The following is a 20739-nucleotide window of genomic DNA, read 5'->3' on the forward strand; positions in this document are numbered from 1 at the left end:
CTTTATCTCTTCTGGCTTCGGTGTCAGACTGTGTCTGACCCTATGCAAATTCACGTAGGCTTCGTTTAGCTTAGCTAGTTTGGAGCACATCTTCGTAGGAGGATGAGTCGACAATGGATGGTTAGAATGGAAACTACCCCCCTGTTTTAAAGTCAAAGCGCGGACGTGAAGGAAAACATCCCTACACGGTTTTCGAGCCGGAACGTTCAATGAGTGTCATGAGAGAGATAGAGAGAAGTCAAAGCGCACGAATCAAAATTCTTATAGCCAAACAAAAGACAAAGGCATTTTTTCAAAACACAACATTTTTTATTCAAAATCACTAAACACTAACCAACAACTCTAACATTTTTAACAATAATCCAACAATATAACATCAAACATTTTTTTCAAATAACAAACATTTTTTTTTCACTCACACATTATTTTGGACAGGGCTGACAACGTTGTGAATGAAATTGTGATTTCCACTGTCGGAAGTCATTAGGCCATTGATGGACACTACGTTTCCTAGCTTGAGACAAAAGATAAGCATACTGGTCGCAAAACCATCGATCTACTTTCATATCGTTTCTAGAAGAAGAACGAGGATCAAAATGAGTTATTAAATGTTCTAAGGAATAGCCCAGGCTGCGATGATGCAGAAAATACACACAATATTGTCCACACACCAAGGAATCTGTGCCTTGTAATTTCACATTATTGAATCGGGTGGTCTGAGCATTTCTTCTCATAAAGTCAATGATATCGTCTTCCAAAGGAGGCAACCCATAGGAATCGAAATATTCCACACATCCTTCCTGAGGAAAGTAGACGGCTACCCAGTGGGTTCCTGGGAGATGACTGTCGTTCGTGTTGATCACATAAGCTTGATGGTCTTGAGGTTTGCGATGAGGGAGTTCATCTTTAGCACAGACGACAGGATTCCAAGAAGTAGTGTACGAACTGTGGTTCAAAAGGTAATAAAGTTCCCAGGTATCCATGTTTTGTGTGGTTTTTTTCTTCTTCTTCACAGGTAATAATAAGTCATCAATTCGATCCTGACTTTTTGCTTGAAAATGTCTGACACATGTCGTTTCTTCGCTTCGTCTCCCCACTCTGATTCAGGAGAGCTTCGATACGATGGATTTCTTGAGTGGTTAATGGTGGACAAGAATGTTCACGCAAGACTTTATAGCACTGGTGCAACACGATTTCGTCCGAGATGAGACTCCAAGCTTCGTCCACATACTCGTCCAATTGTTCTTCTTGACTTAACATCAGGCATTTATCGTGTTGAATTTGACTAGGATGATCGTTTTGACATCCATAGCAATCGTTCTTGATCAGTTCCGTAATTTTTTCTACTAAATGTTTGGCAAAACAGGAGACTAAATGGGCTTCTTGTTCTGACCATCTTGACTTCATCATGATAACTTCTTCGTCTTTGTCTTGGGATTCTTCTTCCACGGTCTCCTCACATTTCATGTCCAAAGTTTCTCCACTAGGTAAAGAGGGATAACAGTCTTCCATGGCCTCTAATAATCTAGAATGACTTCTCTTAAACTGTTGATTTCTATGGCATTGTCAAATTCTGCATACAGGAGGACGTTCACTGTGTCATGTAGAGGATTAGTAAACTGAAGTTCCACACGAATCTGGCCGGATTTTATAGTTTGGAAACGTCCCTCGTCGCTGCCTTGGTCTGGAGTGAAATCAAACGCCAACAAACCGTGGCCTCCTGTATAATCCTCGTACGATATGCCGTGACTGGTGTTGGTTCCTAACTGTCCGGTGGCTTAGTACAGGGACAAGTACGACCTCAAGTAATTTCTGTCAACAAACTTAGGCTCAAAGGGTCGGGTACACAGTGTCTTGCCATCGCGACTGACTTCGTTCTTGGCTACGTTGTAATGATGAAACAGGAAAGGATTTTCGTTGTGGACTCCGTTGAAGGCTGAATTCTTGACGATACCAAGGATCAAACGCTTGGGTAACTGACCTTGGAACAGATGATCTTCGATCATGGATCGCTGTCCCTTGGGAATGGTGAAGGTTTTCACTTCCACGCGTCGTATGGGATACTTGGCGGTCGTTCTACTCAACGTCTGACTGATGTCGTTTCCCACTTTAGGTAACACTTCCACACGGCGTACGTAGAGTCTGGCTTCTTGGATTTTGGTTTTGTACTCGTTAGCATGGGCCAACAAATGGAAAGCGGTACTGCTACGATTCAGTCTCAGGCGAATATCCACTCCGTTCAGTAAATACTTTTCTTGTAACCACGTGTCCAAACGCAAACGAGCCATCAGTTCTAAACTACGTCCTTGCAGAATTGTATTTCTACGTGTGTTAAACCCCACATTGTGAGGATCGTCATCTGCTGTGAGGGCTGTATCGTTAAACGTGTTATCACCTGCTGTGTCAGGTTTCCATACCACGCAAGCATCCAGATGAGTATTCTTATCTTCTTTTCCGGACGTCAAGAGATTTTCCAGGTAGGCACGATACGGGTAAGTATCCATGCTGCTGCTGACCAGTTTGTTATTCAAGTACAAGTCCACTTCGCTGAGCAACGAATGCATGAAATTGTTGACGGGCGCTACCCTATCATTGGCTCCAGGATTGGTGTTGTCCGTTTTGATCACTTTGACTTTCAAATACAGGTAACTGCTATTCAGATCGATGTAATCTTCGGGCTGACCTTTGATGTCAAACTCGATGGGAGCAGAATCCGTCAAAGAGGAGACGGGATGAAATTCCACCCACTGGGATTCTTGCATCGTCATCATAGTGGGTGGCATGGCAAACAGATCCAGTTCCGACTTGGAACAAGCGCAAGACTCTCGGTGCATCATTTTTTCTCTGTGTCTCAATATTTTAATAATCGAAAACGTCTAAGTCTCGAACGGTTCTTCTTTTCTTTGTCTTTCTAGCTTTAGAAGTGTGAAGTCTGGTGAAAGGGTGTTTTCTTCGTCGTCTCTTTCTGCCTTGTCCTTGCTGAATGCCTGACTCGGTAGCGTGTGCAGGGCATTTATAGGTGTTTCTCGTCGACCCAAAGGGTCATTACCCGCTTGCAGCAAGACATTTTTCCTGCCCTCAAGAAAGCTTCTTTGGGGTTTTGTTTGTCGATGATGACATTTTGGAGAAATTCTTTGCCTTGTGTCAGTGCCGCATATTTCAAGGCGTGCAATCCGCGTGTCACCATCGGTTTCAACACCGGAGCCACTGAACGAAAAACCGATTTTAACATATCTCCTAAACGGTGTCCTCGCTGTCGAGCAACCCCTCGGTACACTGGATACATGACTTACGAGTCGTGAGAGAACCGTTTTCGAAAATGGAGTTTCACCGTGACTTTCCCTTTGGTGAATGGAATATTTTGTCCCAGATCTCCTTTTATAGCAACGTTGACCGTGTCCAAATAAGACTTGCTGACAGGCAAATAGTGAGGATGTACAAATTCGTGGTGAACGTGATAAGTGTTTCCACCTTCCTCGTCAGTGGCCGTGGCAGAATCCACTTTGAAAGGAATGACACGCAGTAACTGTACGAAGGTGTGTCCCACCACGTTATATCCACAACATCGGAGTACACAAACATCAAATTCAGTTCTTGGTTCAGTTCTACCGGGGAACGAAATAACTTGCTAAAAGACTCGTTGTCGTAAATGACTGCTAATTCGCTTTTCTTGATCATGGCCATTCTCATGTCCATGTCTCCGCCCAACATGTCAAACAATTCAGGACAAAATAAAATGGACACGATTTTACCCCCGTCAAATTTCATCAGGAAGCGACGAGCTGCTTTGTGGTACTCCATGGTGACACTTTTTTTGACACTTTCCAAAGCTTTCAGAAACAAGACATTAAATCTGGAGGTAATGGTGCTGACCAAATGTTAACCACTAAAATAATAGCCTGGGGGAATGAACAAGTGGTAGGACCACTTTTGAGTTTTGTCATCATAGGTTTTGTGATCATATTTGACATGGGTATTCAAGTACTTTTGCATTGGCTCGTCATGAACTTCCACCCTAAAAAAATTTTGATTAGGAAGGACATTGAGGACTTGGGTCGGGTGAATGATTTCCACCAAAGCCACTTCCCAATGGGCTTCGTGATCTAATGGAATGGCCTGAGGTAATTTGGCCGTGTAACAACACAACGTATTCTTGGGAAACACCTCCATGGAACTGTCACTGGGGAAGGTTAAGTAAAATTGGTTGTTATTGCTCATAATTTCAGAGTTCTGTGGCTGTCCTAGGGGATACTGGACGTCAGAGATTTGTCTCCGCCAAAAATTGGGTTATTGTTGTTATTGGAGTGGTGACTGGCGCTGACACTGGACACAAGGTTCCCGTTGTTCCCGTTCGAGGTGAATTTCAGGGAGGGATTGGAAGCAGGTAACTGATGCAACTGCTCAATAAAATGGTCCACAATTGTTTGTCTCCTTGTTGCAAGCTCAAATTGGCAATGGCTGCTCCGATGACATAATACACGACGAAGATTTGGCAGAAAATGACGATTTGCGTTTTAGGCACACGCTCTCCACACCACACCCACAAGGGTTGTTTTTGTAAATCTTGCAGAGAATAACTGGGTGAAGGAGTGGTCGACGTAGCTGCGTCTGTGTGAAAGGGCATGATGGTCACTTCTTTTTATAGTCGATGACTTGCGAAGCGTCGATCCAAGAATCGAAACTGGGTGGATATCCTTTGCAACGTACTTTGACTTCTTTGACACGTCGTTTGTCCACTTTACGGGATCTGCGTTCGAGAATGCTTTCGATGTCGTACACGTCGTCTTCTCTTGTGGTGACACGTTGTAACTCGGGCAAATAAAACGTTCCTTTGAGCACTTCTCCATTCATGTCTTCCAATTTATAGACGGCAGGATGACGGCCATGCACTCGTCCAGTGACACGAAACAATTCGGTGGTCCAGTTAGGTAAATATTCTTTGTCGAAAGTGCGTTTGGTTTTGCCAATGCGCACCCAATCTCCAATGGCCAACACTCCACTTTTCTTGGGGACAGCCCTCGTCGGGGACGTACCAAACAGGCGCTCAAACACCAGCACTTCGTTGTCGGGAGTCACTTCTTGCGGGGCACGTCCAATGCTTCGATGGTAAGATTGGTTGTACGCTTGCACCAGGTGCGGTAAGATGTCGATGTACTTCAGAGTGTGGTGATGCGTAAAATATTTCCACATGCGTTCTTTCAAAGTGCGTTGAAAACGTTCCACGATGCTGGCTTTGGTTTCAGGATTCTCGGTGGTAAAAAAAAAATGAATGTCACGTTTTTTAATTCTTTTTGGAAAACTTGGTTCAAAAATTCGGTACCTTTGTCCGTTTGCCATTGAAGAGGGTGACGACCGCTTTGTTTCAACACCCGTTGCAGGGCTCGCACTAACTTGCTGCTCGATTTGGAAGTCAAGGGTACGACCCAGGCAAATTTGGAAAAGACGTCGATGACACAAAACAAATATTTGTAGCCGCGATTGTAGCTGGCCAAATGAGAGACATCGGCTAAATCGGCTTGCCATTGATGATCGATGCCTTCCACTCGGGTGCGACTTCTGGAAAACGTGCGTCGAATGGGTTTGTGTAAAGTGTAAGTAGCTTTTTCTTGTAACCATCGTTGCACTTGAGGTAAACGGAGACTTTTCAGTCGCGTTTTGGCAGCACGAAACAATTTTTGAACTCCTGCGTAACCTGCAGGATGGTAGGGATAGTAGTAAATGCTGGCTAACACCTTCTCCATTTTGTTCGTTTGTTAATAAGGCACCCACTCTTCGAGGATGCTACTTTGGGTGGGACGAAAAGGTGATTTGGAAACGGATTTACGTGTCCGATGGGCTACGGGAGTAGAAGTCGAAGGTAGTGGTGGTGGTGGAAGTGGCAATGGAATGGCTTTGGTCTTCTTTTCTTTTTACACTACTGGTTTCCATTCTTTCTTTTTCACTTCTGTCGAAGGAGGAGTGGACATCATCTTTTTAACCCAAGCTTTCATTTGTTCTAGTTGGGTTGTGGGGGACGGGGTCAACAAGGATGCTGCAGTCGTACTTGAAACGGGAGCTGCTGAAGGTGTTTGAAACACTTCTCGTATCTCTTCTTCCTCAGGTCTTCGTGGGGTAGCATCTCTGGTGACCCCTGGGGATGGTAGTAGTGGTGGTGGTGGCGGTAGTGATGATGGCGCTGGACTTTTCATCAAGGTCTTAAAATCTTTCAGGGTGGGTAGAGTTGTTTCGTCTAAAGCTTTCTGGTGAAAGAGTTGCAGTCGTTGCAAGAGTTGACCGTACTTTTGCGATTTTTCTGTTTCGGACAAATCTTGGCGATCCATCAAGGACTGCAATTCGTGTTGTAACTGGGACATCTCACTTAAATTGGGATTGGGAGGTAAATGTAGGGTGCGTTGTTCTTGCCAACGATGGTATTCCATCCATCGTTTGTAAGGCACTAAAGCTAGTTTTCGTCCTTCCATGGGATGTCAGGGGTCGATTCTGAGATCTTGGGACTTCAGAGGGCCTCTTTAACTTGCTCCCACCCGTCCTCCCAACATGGTTCTCCTTTCAGTAAGGGGCCTAGCAAGAGGGGTAAAATTCCTCCACGTTGGACCAACATCTTCTTCTTTTGACGAATGGGAATTTTCTTTTGAACCATTTGGCGCAGAACGTGACGATGTTTGCCTAAGCATTGTTTCTGTTGTTTGGACAAAAGGATCGTGCCTTTCAACGCGTTCAAACAACATTCGCACACGGTATCGATGACGTCTTTGGAAGCTGATTGAATGAGTTTTTTTCGTAGGGGTGGAGAAGCTTTGGACAGGACAGATAACATGTCCCCATGTTTGACTAAACGAGGAGGCAGTCCTTTTCTTTTCTTTCCTTGGGTTTCAGAAGAGGAATGTTTTCTAGAGGGTGACATCTTTGAGTCTTCAGCACCAAAAATACTGATACCCCGACTTAGTCACAGACCTTTTTTATACTGGAACGCGTCGCCACTGATTGTCTTTACGTCGTATCAACTTGAGGACAGGCATGACACGTCGTGCAGTGGTACGCAACGGACTAAATCGAGCCAGTTCTTGCTTGGACAAATCCAGTAAACTTTGTAACATGCCCAATGTCTCTTGGACTTTGATTTTGGTAGCAGGTACTTTGTGAGCCGCGGCCACTGTCGCTAAACTGGAGGGTCCTGCCACTAGGGAAGTTCTTGGGGTCATCAACGGAGACGTTCTTGGTGTGATCAACGTTTCCAAGTACCTTTCAGTTCTTGGTGTCATCAACGGAGAAGTGACTGAACCTGAGGCTACCGGAGACGCGGTCACCTTCGTGACAGGTTGTGGTTTGCGAGTGTAAGGTTGCGTCCTGGTTGAAGTGCCTCTCTTGCGACTAGTTTTCTTCTGTGGGCTTTTCTTTTTCTGGGAACTTTTTCTCTGTTTCTTTTTCCAGGGGCTTTTCTTTTGCGGGGTGGTGTCTGGTAAGAGGAGGGTCCCGCCACTGGAGAAGTTCTTGGAGACACGTTTCTCCTTGGGGACCTGGTCTTGCCACTGTGGCTCTTTTTCTTCTTTTTCTTCGAGCTTCGTTTGACTTCTTTTTTCTTGTGAAGAACTTTGGGAGCATTAGGATCCCATCTTAAAAGAGAGCGAATGACGACCCCTCCTAGAGTACCTCTCCCTCCAGGTTTCAAAATGATTGGTTTTTGGTTTGAGTGTCGATGCTGGGATCGGCCATTTGGATCAAAGCGACTTTGTTTCGATCGAAAAAGCGTTTGGTTTGATGAGGAATCTGAATGATCCCTTGGAGTAATTGACGTGGTGTCACCGTGAACCATCGTAAGACTTCTTTAAGACTAGCTTCTAAGACACGAGCTCGTACTTGTGGATTTTTTTCTCGACTGATGCCATACAAGGCACGAATCAATTTGACGGGAAGATGTGACTGAAGGGACGTCATGTTCACACTGTGTGAGACAGACGAAAAGGGTCTGAGGTTTTCATAGATTTTTTGGAGTGAAATTAAGTCGAGGACGGAGACGTGTACAGGACAGGCCCTCCGTCTTGGAACCAGTGGTGAAACAATTGGGTACGAAATCGCAGATCATCAGGGGTCGTAGGTTTCAAATCGACGAGTAAATAGGCGTGTGGAGTTTGGCTAAGACTTGCACTTGCGATTTATATCGAGGGCTTTTAAACAAGACCACGTAATGCGCATTGAGACTGATGGTGCGATGGGCTTTACTTTGTTGAAACAAATTTTGAGTGATCTGAAAGACACTGGCATTACGGTGATGTCCTTTGCGCGTAAACCACAGTTTATATTTCTTCTTCGTCTTCTCCTAACATGTCGTCAAAAATGACCAAATGGGTTTGACGGGAGTCAGAGACGATGCCATTGTCTTCTTTAGGAATGCCTTCCACAAACACGATGAAATCGCCTTGACTTTCTCGCAAGAGACTTTACGCCGATTGCCACTCTTTGTAACACCACACGATGCGTTGGGGTGGACGATCGATCAAATGATATTTATGTTCGATCAAACGTTTGACGAATTCGGTTTTGCCTGAACCGCTAGGTCCAGCAATGAGCATGTTAAAGGGATGGCGAAGATACAAAGCCTCCCAACTGGCACGATCTAAGTGTTCGTCGATGACTTTGACAGTAGAGGAAGAGGAAGCAGAGACAGCAGACGTAGCCATAGTGTGAGAAATGTCACTTGTGACACGAAAACAGACAGGACAAGAGTTTATATACCTTTTTCAGGACACGTTTATTGAATGTTTTTAACAAGAATACGAAAGACAAAAATACATAAAAGCCAAAGGCTTAAGTACAACGATAAAAGGCACATCGAAATTATCAACGTGGAATAGAGACAAGTATCTGTACAACATGTTTTGGGTAAGGTTCTGACCAGTTCTATAGGGGGTGAGGTCACACAAGTGTCCTCCCGAAAGGGTCTTTCAGGCATGTCCACGACAGTCCTGTCCTGGGTGACGGGTTCTTCTGGCACCGTCACTAAGACAGGTTGAAAAGTGAATTTTTTCCTTGAACAACTCTCGTGCATACTGGGCCACTTCTTGGCTCCAAGCCTTAAAATCCCATTCTTCCCAGGCACGGACATCTGTCCAATGGGGGTGTAAGTCACAAGCTACACACACATCGTCATACACGTCTCGTGTAGCTAAAAGTTGACGATTTTTTTTTCCCGTAGAGGTCGAGAAGTATCCAGATGAAACCGCAAGGCTTTGAGCAAAAGGAATCTTTCGTGACCATTTAAGGCCATTGGGTGGTAAGTACTCATCGTAAAGAGTCAAAAAGGAATCGGCTGGTAAACGAAATCCTAGAAAACAAGTCACTAAGACACACACCACTTGTCGACCCAAATTGAATGGATACAGTTCTTGTAATAATCGATGGTAATGATCCACGGTTTGAATATGGTCATTGAGTTCCTTCCACGGAATCTGTTCAATTACATGTGACATAAGTCGAGGCGTGGCAGCCTGTTTTTATAGTCTCTTTTTTTCGGAAACAATACACGTACTTTCTAGCCAGAGATCTTCGTTCTCCAGTGGGGAATTTAAATGTTGCATACTGTAACCGAAACGTCAGAGTTCGTTTAGAGGTTTCCTCTTCCGCTAAGTAGATTCCACTTAAAATATGTTGGTAATCCTTTAACTTGTCTTTCTCAATGCGTTGCACTAGGTGAATCTCGAAGTAACCAAAATGATGAACACGTGGATCATCGGGGGCCTGGAAGTATTGAACAAGGTCTGACCACTGAAACAATTTCTGACGAATCAGTTCTCTTATACCATTCAGGTACCAGTGGTTAAAGATCTGGTGACGTAACGGATGCAACTGTTCTTTACGTTTGACTTGTATTTTGACCAGCTCTCGGTAAATGCGTTCTCTCAACTCCACAGGCAAATCACGAATGTTCTCTTGTTAAGTATCCATACTCAGGTTATGGTAAGTTATTTCAATGTCTCGGTCCCACTAAGGGTAAGTAATGACAATTCGGTGACCATCGAGCATGTTCCAGGTAGGCCGAATCTTGTGGCTCCCAGTGGTGAAGTGACACACCGCAACTGAAGCACTTGACTTTATCTCCTTCGCCCAAGTAGAAAAATCCGGCTCTGGCTAATTCTTCGGGGGTCGGTCCTCCCAGATACTTAGGCCATTTTCCTTTGATCGATTGAAGACGATTTTCAAAGTCGCAGTATTCCGACAAACGCACAGGAAACGAATATTCGTCTTTCACAGGTTCGTTTCGATGAAGATTGGGTGACATGGACAGGAGTTTGCTCAGGGCTGGAAGACATCCGTTGGTGGGTAGACGTGAAGGTTGACATTCCCCTTTAAAACGAAACCCAGTAAAGTGTCCAAGAGGACGAGTGGCATCGCTTTCGCATCCCTCAGGTTTGACACGCACAGCATCACTTTCCATGATAGGGGTAGTAAAAACAAAGTTCCCATGATGCTTTACGGCATCGCTAAGGTCACAGCGTACAGCATTGTTCCCATCGCAAGGCTCACAATCGCATTCCACTTCAGAAGCCCCACACTTGAATTGTGCCAGCCTCAACTTATTTTTTGTTTCTCTGAAAGTGTTCATCTTGTTCACTTGGTCTTGGTGGTCACAAAGAACTATCGATCTTGACCATAGCCCCTTTTTATACTAGTCGCAATGCAGTCTCAAGCTTGTATATCGTTCCTTTTTTATGTTTGTTATGTCTAGCTTTGGAAGGTAAGTCTCTATGGTGCCGTCATAATTGTACCGTAGTGTCATGTTTGGAAAGGCCATAGATAGTTAAGGACAGTGCGGAGACCATTGAGTATGTTCCAGAATAGCTGAATCTTTGTAGATACATAGATCCATTCGTAACTTCAGTCCGCAAGCGAAACACTGTACTTCGTATCCCAATCCTGACTCAGGCCCCAAGTAGACAAATCCTGTTCTAGCTAAAACACGCGAAGAAGGTAATCCTTCCCTATCCGTAGGCCATTTCTGAAACGTGTCCAATCGACGGGCACAATCACAATAGGCAGGTAAGAAGACTGGAAAAGGGTAGGGTTTGAACTTGGAGTTCTCATCGGGTTTCTCACTTGATTCTTGCTGTGGCGAAGTCATTCTTCTGGTGGGTGACTATCCACTTACAACCAATGTTTTATACCAACGTGTGCATACGGTAAAGTAAAGTGGTTGGGAAGTCGCACTCGCTTCTGGTACACGATTTGATATACTTTTTCCAAGGGTCGACTGACGATGGGGTGAGTGGGCAAACGTACAATCTTGTTGGGTTGATAGGTGCACACTTTAAAGTGTTGATCTTTTCCAGACTGCAAGGCTTCTTTCAATACCCCAATGTTGACCACTCGACTGGTACGATAATGCAGAGTCAATCCTTTCACTTTACACTTCGTGTGCACTTCTCCTGGTTTGTCCCGGTATTCGTAGCAGTAATTTTTAGGACCGCCACTGGCGAAACTTAGAATCTTGTCGTCGGGGTGTTCGTCTGTCCAGGCTCCTAAACGGTCTCCTTCGATGTCAGGGTGCTGTTGACTTGGGTGATGGATGTAAATGCAACTGTCCGTGTCAAAGTACAAGACACGTTCCCCTAACAGTTCTAAAACTTCGTACAATTTTAAGCGAGCATGAGCTGTCACGTAAGCAGCAATGATGACATTTCCAAAGGGGTCGTCTTGTACAAAGTCCAGATCTTCTTCGTAATTGACCAAGATCAAATGCTCGCGAACGACGTCCACGTGTTTGATGAATTTGGTTTTGTCGTGAATCATCTGGAAGTAGCGGGAAGGTTCTGTCAAATATTCCGTCTTGGGTAAACACGGTCGTTGTGCCATTTTGCCCCACAAGCAATTTAACATCACTTTGGCAAACGATCGCCTGCCTTCGTTTTTCTCGATGTGGTCTAAAATGATGCCTTCTTGTGCCCAGTATTTCCCTTTGAATGTCGTTTGGTCTTCGGGAGTGTGACGCCAGGAAGGATAACCACTGGCTTCTTGCTTCAGTTTCAAAAAGGCATCCACGTAGTCTGCGAAAATGCCTTTCTGCGTGGGGTCACCCTTGTGGTATTGTTCTGTCTTGGGAAAGTGGCAAATTTCGTACACTTCTAACAGTTGGTATCCCATGTCCAGAGCTTTGAACAATTCTACACTGACCCACGTTCCCGTTAAAGCGCGTTCTTCCTGGGTGTGCTGGCAAGCCTGTTCTTGGTTGCACGTTTCGGCACAAGTACGGCACAAAGGAAGCATCAGTTTGCCTTGACAATGGTGAGGTAAGACGGGATGGTACAAGTCCGTGGGAGGTAAAACTTTGCACTTGATCAGACCTTCGTATTGTCGAATGTTTTTCAGGTCGATGTGTTCCGTCAACAATTGTGGGTGCCCTGCAGGAAAGCGACAATATTTGCATACGTAGGGATACAGCGAACCCACGTCCAAGTATTTCATTTCTTTCCTTTTTCTTCGTCGGCTTGGTACAGCAAACTGGTGGCATTGGTCCTTCCTCCGTACAAACTATCCCTTGGGTTCAGTGGGTCCATGAACTGGTAACTTTCCACGAGGCGTTTGCATTCGGGATCGGTTTTCAAACGGTAACCGTATTCGTGTTCCCACATTTCCACCACTTGGTAACCTTCCTGTTCTAACTTTAGGCGTCGCTGACAAGTGGCCTGGTACAGGTCTTCCATGGTTCGTTGTAAAAACTGATTTTTAGTGCCACGGTCTGGGTAACAGACGGGATATCCGTGAAATAAGCAGCCGTTAAACTCGTACACGATCTTGGCGTTTTCTAAGTCCCAGCCATCGACCGAATGCGTTCCGATGGTCTTTTCGCCCCCTCCGTTGCGGGCATGCTGAATCCATTTGTCTTCCTTGTCGCACAAGTAATGTAACCAGCGTAGGGCTTTGACCGAGTATTGACGTTTGACATAGTTGGTCGTTTGAGGACTGATGACAGCCACGGTGTTTTCAGGCATGAATCGTTGTCGGTACACTAAGGAACACGCTTTGGCAATGGTGCAAGCTTCTTTCAAAGGATCGACCCCTCCGTGTTCCATGAACAGTTCTCGAAATTTTCCACAGCATCGTCGTAAAATGTCCACGTCGGAACGACAATACTTTAACATTTCTTCCTGAAAGTCGAAGGGGTCCGAGGCATGGACCTGGTACCAAGCGTAGAAAGCTTCTCGTTGTGCGGTACGCATGTTGTCAGGGTCGTAATAGTGAGCCTCAGGTAAATGGGGTAGAACGGCGTGTTGATTGGCTTCGGTATTGAAAAGGTGAGGAAAATACCCTTTAGCCATTTCTGTCATTCCAAATGTTTTAGGCATTGAGCTCAAAGGCATGGCCAAGTAACTCATCGAATCTTTAAACTTTACTTGTCCCACTTGCATGAAAATGATTTTGACTCCGTTCAAAGTGACTTTAGTACGCTCGGTGCCTTGTTCCGTATAGTACCTCAAAAGAAACTGTCCATCGTATCCGGAGAAATTGTGAGCCATCACCGTGGCATGACGATGACAATCTCCGTAACATTCGATGTCCTCTTGGCTCCACGTCTTGTCGATGGGGTCTAAGACCCATCGGGCGAAATCGGCTAGCGTGTTCGGTCCTCGAAAGATTTGTTCACGTCTTCCAGGAATTTTGCTGCAGTGAGGGCAATGACTGAAGATAGGTTCTTGAATGCACTTCTCGCACGCTCGATGAGCCACGCAGAAATTAGGAATGTGAATACCGGTTTCTTGCATGCATTCGAAATCGAAAAAGATGAAATTGATTCGGTGACAAATGTGACATTTTTTCTTTCCTGAACATACGTGTGCCTTGACAGTATTGGTACATATGCCTTGTCCACACGTAGGGCACAATCTCAGGAGTTGACAAGCACATTTCTGCTGTGAACCTTGCGTCTTCAAATGTTGTTGGTAACAGGCAGGGCTGACAAACGTGCGCAGACAAGTTGAACAATGCACTGGTTCTTGCCCTTTGCTCAGACAGGGTTGAGAGGCCAAACATCCTGAGCATTTTGATCCGCAATGTTTGTGTTGCTCTCGATTGTTATAGCCATAGTCACATTTCTCACAATAATAAACATATCCCAGGAATCCGGTGATACTGGTAATGGTATCGAAATGGTCATCGTGATGATAAAGGTGAATGTATTTTCCATCCTTAAAATCTTGGCCTCGAAACAACAGAGTTCTGCGCACTTCTTGAGGGTGTACTTTCAAGGTGTAGCGTGGAGCTAGGGCATCTTGCAATTTTTGCATCTCTGGAATGCCACAGGGTGAGTCTTTGGACAGGCCTGTTTGTTGTAACAGGAGTTCTGCTTCGTTTCGTTGTTTGGCTCGGTTCGATTTTCGAATGTTCTCCCAGTCACTTTTCCATTCTACCGTGTCGTTCTTGTTGGCATAGGTTCGTCCCACCACGATGGCACGGGCTAAACACATCTGGTCTTGAGGGTTGTTAATTCGGACGAGGCTTGTTTTGGTGTTACGAAGGCCGTCCACCAATGAGACCTTTTTGCGGCCAGTCCCTTGAGGAGGAGAGACGTGGATCATGTCCAGTGTGGCTTTTCCATCAGTGATGTCAAACTGGTCATTGGATTGTTGTACGTGTTGAATCTTGTCAATGACTTTGGAAGCGGTCAATTCTGCAGGTCTGCTAAACTCGATCCAAACAGGGGATTTCAAACCGTCGTATTGTATGGAAAGTCTCAAGCGATCGTCTTCTTTGGGTTGACATTGTCGCTTGAGTGTGGTAAGCAAAGAATCCCACATCCCAGTGATGAACCCTTCTGCTTTCTCCAACGGTACTTCGGACTTGAAATGTTTAAACTTCACCGTGTATTTGTAAGCCGTGGTTCTAAATTTTCTAGAGGAGCGCTTTTCTGTCTCTCGAATGGAATAGTATTCTTCAGGGTTAACTATGGGTGGTGAACTTTGTTTAGAGGGCTTGAATTCTGGTTCACTCATGTCCTCTTCAAAATCACTGGCATGAATTTGTGCCAAGACTTCAGCTCTGGTACGAGGAGATAGATCACGTTTCAGCCTCTTACTTTCTTCTTCTTTCTTCTGAAATGAATTGGATCGTTTCGTCTTGATAGCAAAAAAGTCAAATGACTAAAATTTAAACACCATGGACTAATTTACAGCCATGGCAGACCAGCGTATATAAAGGGTATGTGTCTTGTCCTTTCACTATTCATTTCACTCTCAAACCGAGCACAACGATGGAAGAGACTACCCAGATAGACCGTTTCATCAGAGCGTTGCGAGGGGTCATTAGAAAATTTTCTTCAGACCAGCCGACGGACTACTCTCCTTCCTTTCGAGTTAAAAGTGAAGATACTTGCTATATCTGTCAGAAGAAAGGGCATTGGTCTTCAGAGTGTCCAGACCGTCAAAAAAGAAAAAAAGGGGTTAGAAAAGACAAAAGTCAAGGTACCTGTTATTATTGTCAAGAAAAAGGGCACTGGTCTCCAGATTGCCCTAAGAAACAAGAGGAGCAAGAAGAGAGGGATTCTGGAGAGGTAGAAGAAGAGGAAGAAAGTAGACAGGTGAAGAAAAAGAAACAGGAGAAGAAAAGAAGAAGGGAATAAAGTGAGGATGAAGATTAGGAAAAGAGTGTGACGGTGAAGAAATTGAAAAAACAGAGAGAGTAAAAAAGAAACAGAAGAAGCCAATGGACATTTTAAAGTGATATGTTGTGAATTGTGAATTGGATTGTAAATATTGATAAAAGAATAAATTAATTATATAAGGTAAGTGTCTTTGGGTTTTGATTTTAAAATAAGAACGTACTCTCACACATTCATAAACACGTACTATAGGGGTAAATTTTTTTTTCGAGAGACGTGGGTGGCCCTGAAAAGGGCCTTTTTTGGTGCAGGGATGAGTTTAAACAATCAACTTTAACTGCCTTAAGCCTTTGCCACGGCCAAGGCCTACTTCTGGACTGCGTACTGTTGATGATGATGATGATTTGGTTGAAATCACTAAGGGTGGTATGTCAGGCTTAGTCACAGGGTTGGCGTGTTTAGCTCGGGAAGGTCGTATTCTCTTCGGTAGTAATAAAGAAGTCTGATACATTTGTTTCAGACTTCTTAACTCCGCTAAAATGTCTAACAGTACCGTGACCGTTTGATTTTCACACCCTTGTTTCTTTGCTGCTACTTCTTCTTCTTGTTTTTTCCTACCTCTTCTTCTTGCTGCTGTTGTTTAGGAGAAAAGCTTGTTCCCCTTCCTTTTGCTGCTGTATAAATTTCTCCAATTCTTCTTTCTGTCTCTGTCTAAAATTCTCCACGTGCGGTAATGAAGGTGACGAAGGTTCCGGAACAAATTCTTGCGAGGTAAGAAAATCCACAAAATCCCAATTCACCTCTTCTGAAAGTAAGTCCGGCTTCCCTTGGGTAGTCTCCACCGTCGGTGCACCCCAGTTGATTGTTTTCTGAGTTTCCGTCATGTTGAAAAACTGTCACATGGATTGACTACACACAGGCGCTAACGAATCTGTATAGGCCACGTGACGTCACAGACTGCTCTCTTCCGATTGGAGGTGGGCTGACTGAATTTTGTAACGCGTGTTTGGATTGGTCAATGAACTCAATCCGTTTCAATCCTTCCTCTACCTATTAATAAGCGCAGTTCACTGCATTGATTCACCTGTTCTCGGCGCCTCAAGATGTGGACCGACGTTCAATCTTCTACTCTTGTGTCTTCGATGATGTTCAGGACGGACGTACCGATGTATGTCCGATCCAAGTGGACAGTTGTCCATAGGACCGACACCAGCCTGTGGATACGTATGATTTACTTGGAGAGGCAAGGATGCCTCAAAAGAGTTTTAGTCTATAGACCTACCATTAGACGAAGCCTAAGACGAAGAAGATGTCGCAGATGCCCTTTATGTTAAGGGCATATTAACATAAAACCAAAGGCCCTTTTTAGGGCCACTCCAGTTTCTCGAAAAGAGATTGACTTTCAATTGCCTAGCCCATTTTTGTATTATATTTTTTTATTTTAAAAAGCAAAAATAGAGACCCCCTCCCTGTTTCAATTTTGTGCCTGTTCCCTTTCCATAGACCCATCAGGTCGGGACCGTATTAAAATAGGGCCCCAACCCTGTTCCATTTCCCCTTGTCCCTAGATAGGCCCACACTCTATTCCCATGTTAAATTCCCCTTGTCCCTAGATAGACCCACACTCTAGTCCCCTTGTTAAATTCCCCTTGTCCCTAGATAGACCCACACTCTATTCCCCATGTTAAATTTCCATTGTCCCTAGATAGACCCACACTCTATTCCCCATGTTAAATTCCCATTGTCCCTAGAGTGACCCAGCAATATCGCCCATGTTAAATTTACGTAGTCCCCAGAGTGACCCAGGGGTGTTTTTAATGGTAAGTCCCATTGTCCCTAGGGTGACCATATTCACTACTTATATTACTTTATGACTTAACACTGTCGTCGTGCTGCACAACTTGTATAAAAAAGTTGAACATCAATGGTTCTATTTTGAAAACAAACCGTTACAATTTTACCTTCTAACTCAATCACATTCCCAATAGGTACGAAACTGTCATGTATGTGAAAAAATACATATTACATAAGGCCTACAAAGAGCGACAATGTGGGGGTGGGGATATGTCATGGAATGCACTTTAAGTTTCTTTCATTTGCGTATTATTTGCTTCCCGTCCATAAACAAAAACAGTTTTGCTCATTTGAACAAATGAAAAGAGCAGTTTTAACACTGTATCTTGATCCTTCACCAACCCAGATTTTGCTTTATTGATACGGGTATTTGCTTTCCTTACAACCTTTTTATTTCTAGTTCTTGATCTATACAGTACCACCCACCACCAGCACTGTCTTATCTGATTGATAAAGGTAGTTACCACATATTTATCAATCTGCGTCTTTAGTTTTATCCAACCATCAACATATACACGTATCCGCCACCCATGTATTCTTGGATTGGTAACGTTAGTTGCCACGCAGTCTGTTTATAACGGTATGTCTTGATTTCCATCTTACCATCGATAAATTTGTCCACCGACTTCATTTCATGTTAGATATGATATGGTTACCATACACGGACATCCGAAAGGAGGACACTCCGGAGAGTGAGTCTATCTGCATCAGTATCTACCAACTCATATTGTATTAATGTGTTATATTACATTGTATTAATGTGTTATATCACATTGTATTTATGTGCTATATCACATTGTATTAATGTGTTATATTATATTAAACCATCATTGGCGAACACAACTAGTAACAGAGACTATACAATGTTACTATATTGTTGTGGATATTAAATTTCTATTGTTTGGTTGATACTGAAGATAGAGTTTGGACCTAAATGTCTAATATAAAGCGGGGAAAACATGTTTATCAAGTCTGATTTGACTTCTGTATTCAGCCTTGATTCTGACTTTTGACTTTCTTGAACCTATTTTTTTTACAGTTTTTTTAGATAAAATTTCCTTTTAAATTACAGAGATTGGAATCTACCTGATGTTGTTGATAACTTAGAATGTACTACACGTACACGTTTGACCCTCATCCTGATCCTTAAGTTGAATCCTAGGTTTTATATTTTTTTATTTTTTTTATTAAGGTTGATTACATCTGAATTACTCATTCCTATCTTAACCTCCAAATTTGATCGATTCTTATTGCAGTGTTTAGTTTTTGTGAGCGGATTTATTATTTAAAGTACTCACCGTAATTACAAAGTGATCATAGTTTGTTTTCGGACTAAATCATTATTTTAGGATTGTTATGAATTCGCTCAATGGCATTTTGGAATTATACCATTGCGAAATTTATAGACATTTCTCACTTTGTATTCTAGAAAAACAATATTTTTGAATGTTACAAGACTTGTGGGTTTTCGATATTTTCCGTTACTTAGCTTAATATCATAGTGTCGTAATAGGTTGTTATATAATATCCTGTGACATATGTACTCCATGTCCTTTCGTTTCCACAGTCATTTTGTAGTCATAAACATACCAAAATTTGTTTGATAAAGAACGGGCCGGGCAAAAGCCCGAACACGTTTGTATATCTCAAAACAAAACCGGCTGGACCGATATTTAAGGACAGATAATAAAGAGAGAGAGAGAGAGAGAGAGAGAGAGAGAGAGAGCGATGTGGGTAACCATACAATCAAACTATTCCATATGGTATCTTGATACCTTTCTTTATTCTTTTGTGGTTACCAACTTTTAATTTGAGGCTTGTTCATGGTTAATGGAAATAAGAAACATAATTACTTTCTAATGTGATAAATATAGGATGTTTTGGTTGTATTAAATACCTCTATCTTCAATGTATTTAGTGCAAAGTAAAAGACCATTGTGTAGCAAGTTAACTAACTCTGGATAAAAACGTGTCAGTCATTATACGTGAACTCATTGGTTAAAATTATTTGTTACAACTTATGACCTGGTATTGTTTCTAATTTGCATGTGAACTGTAGGCAGCGTCTTGAAAAAAAATTACTTCCACGCCTTACGTAAGCCAATCTAAAGTCAAAGGTAGGAATTGTAATAATATAATATATGACAAACGCCAAAACGTCATCTAGGATTAAAGTTAATGATATGCTAACATAATTGCTGGAAGGCAATTTTGGCACACACAAAACCATACAGTTCTCAGTCCTTAATATATCAATATAACAATGGCCTACATAAACTAATAATTATAAAACGTTCCAGCATGACAGAAGAAGAGGACATTAAAACTGATAAATTTGTCACCCTAACGTAAAAGATCATTGTGCTTTTTCTTCACAAAGAGACCAATACACATGATAAACGTATGACAATTTATTCAATTTAGTTGGAGCGCAACTCACCACACACCCCACAATTATCACAAAAAATAGATCCACGCATTCAGTGGGAAAGAAACAAACAAAGAAAAGTAGCGAATAAATATGAGCAAACTTTAAGACAAGAACATTGTTTCCCTACAACTTCCAATATGGAGACTTAATGTTAAATCCCCGTGAGATAGTACATATTAACACCGGATTCCCGATAGCAGGAAGGATTGATGCTTTCAGCAGATCTAGCCAACACTAGATGTCTTCTCTAATTAGTAAGAATAGTTACAGTGATTTTTAATTTGTATGTTGATCTCTATTCTATCATCAACACATCCACCCTTGACTTGTGTAATTTATAACTGTAGTTGCTATCAGTAACACTTATTTGCAACCACATATCTTGTTCTCTACCGTGCTATCATCACACATACATTGTTCGTATTGTGTCTATTACCATCTACGACACATATCTACAACTACGTCGCTTGATATATATGAAAATATCATCACGCCCACCAGCCCACCTATGTCATAGCTTGTCTCTTAGATATGACTTTTATTATGCAGCCTAAACTGTACACAACCAGCAATTTTGTATCAGAACGTCATCTCAGTTTCATTTTATTCAACAATATTGTACCTTATTTATCTAGTGTTTATATAAGTTATAAATTTACAAATTTAACCTGAGCGGTAATGTTATAAAAATCGGATGATAAAATCCTCGAAATGAAGGCCAAAACTTGTTTTATTTCAGTAAAGAGCGGATAACTCAATTCGTGAGGGACGATTATCTACATCAACAGGAAGTTAGCGATTATATTCGCTTTTTCGAGAACATATTAAAGTATTGAGCACCATTAGAAAAATTATTTGCAATTTTTAT

Source organism: Sinohyriopsis cumingii, chromosome 10, assembly GCF_028554795.1.
Source record: "Sinohyriopsis cumingii isolate HCF-2022 chromosome 10, ASM2855479v2, whole genome shotgun sequence".
Taxonomy (NCBI): Eukaryota; Metazoa; Mollusca; class Bivalvia; order Unionida; family Unionidae; genus Sinohyriopsis; species Sinohyriopsis cumingii.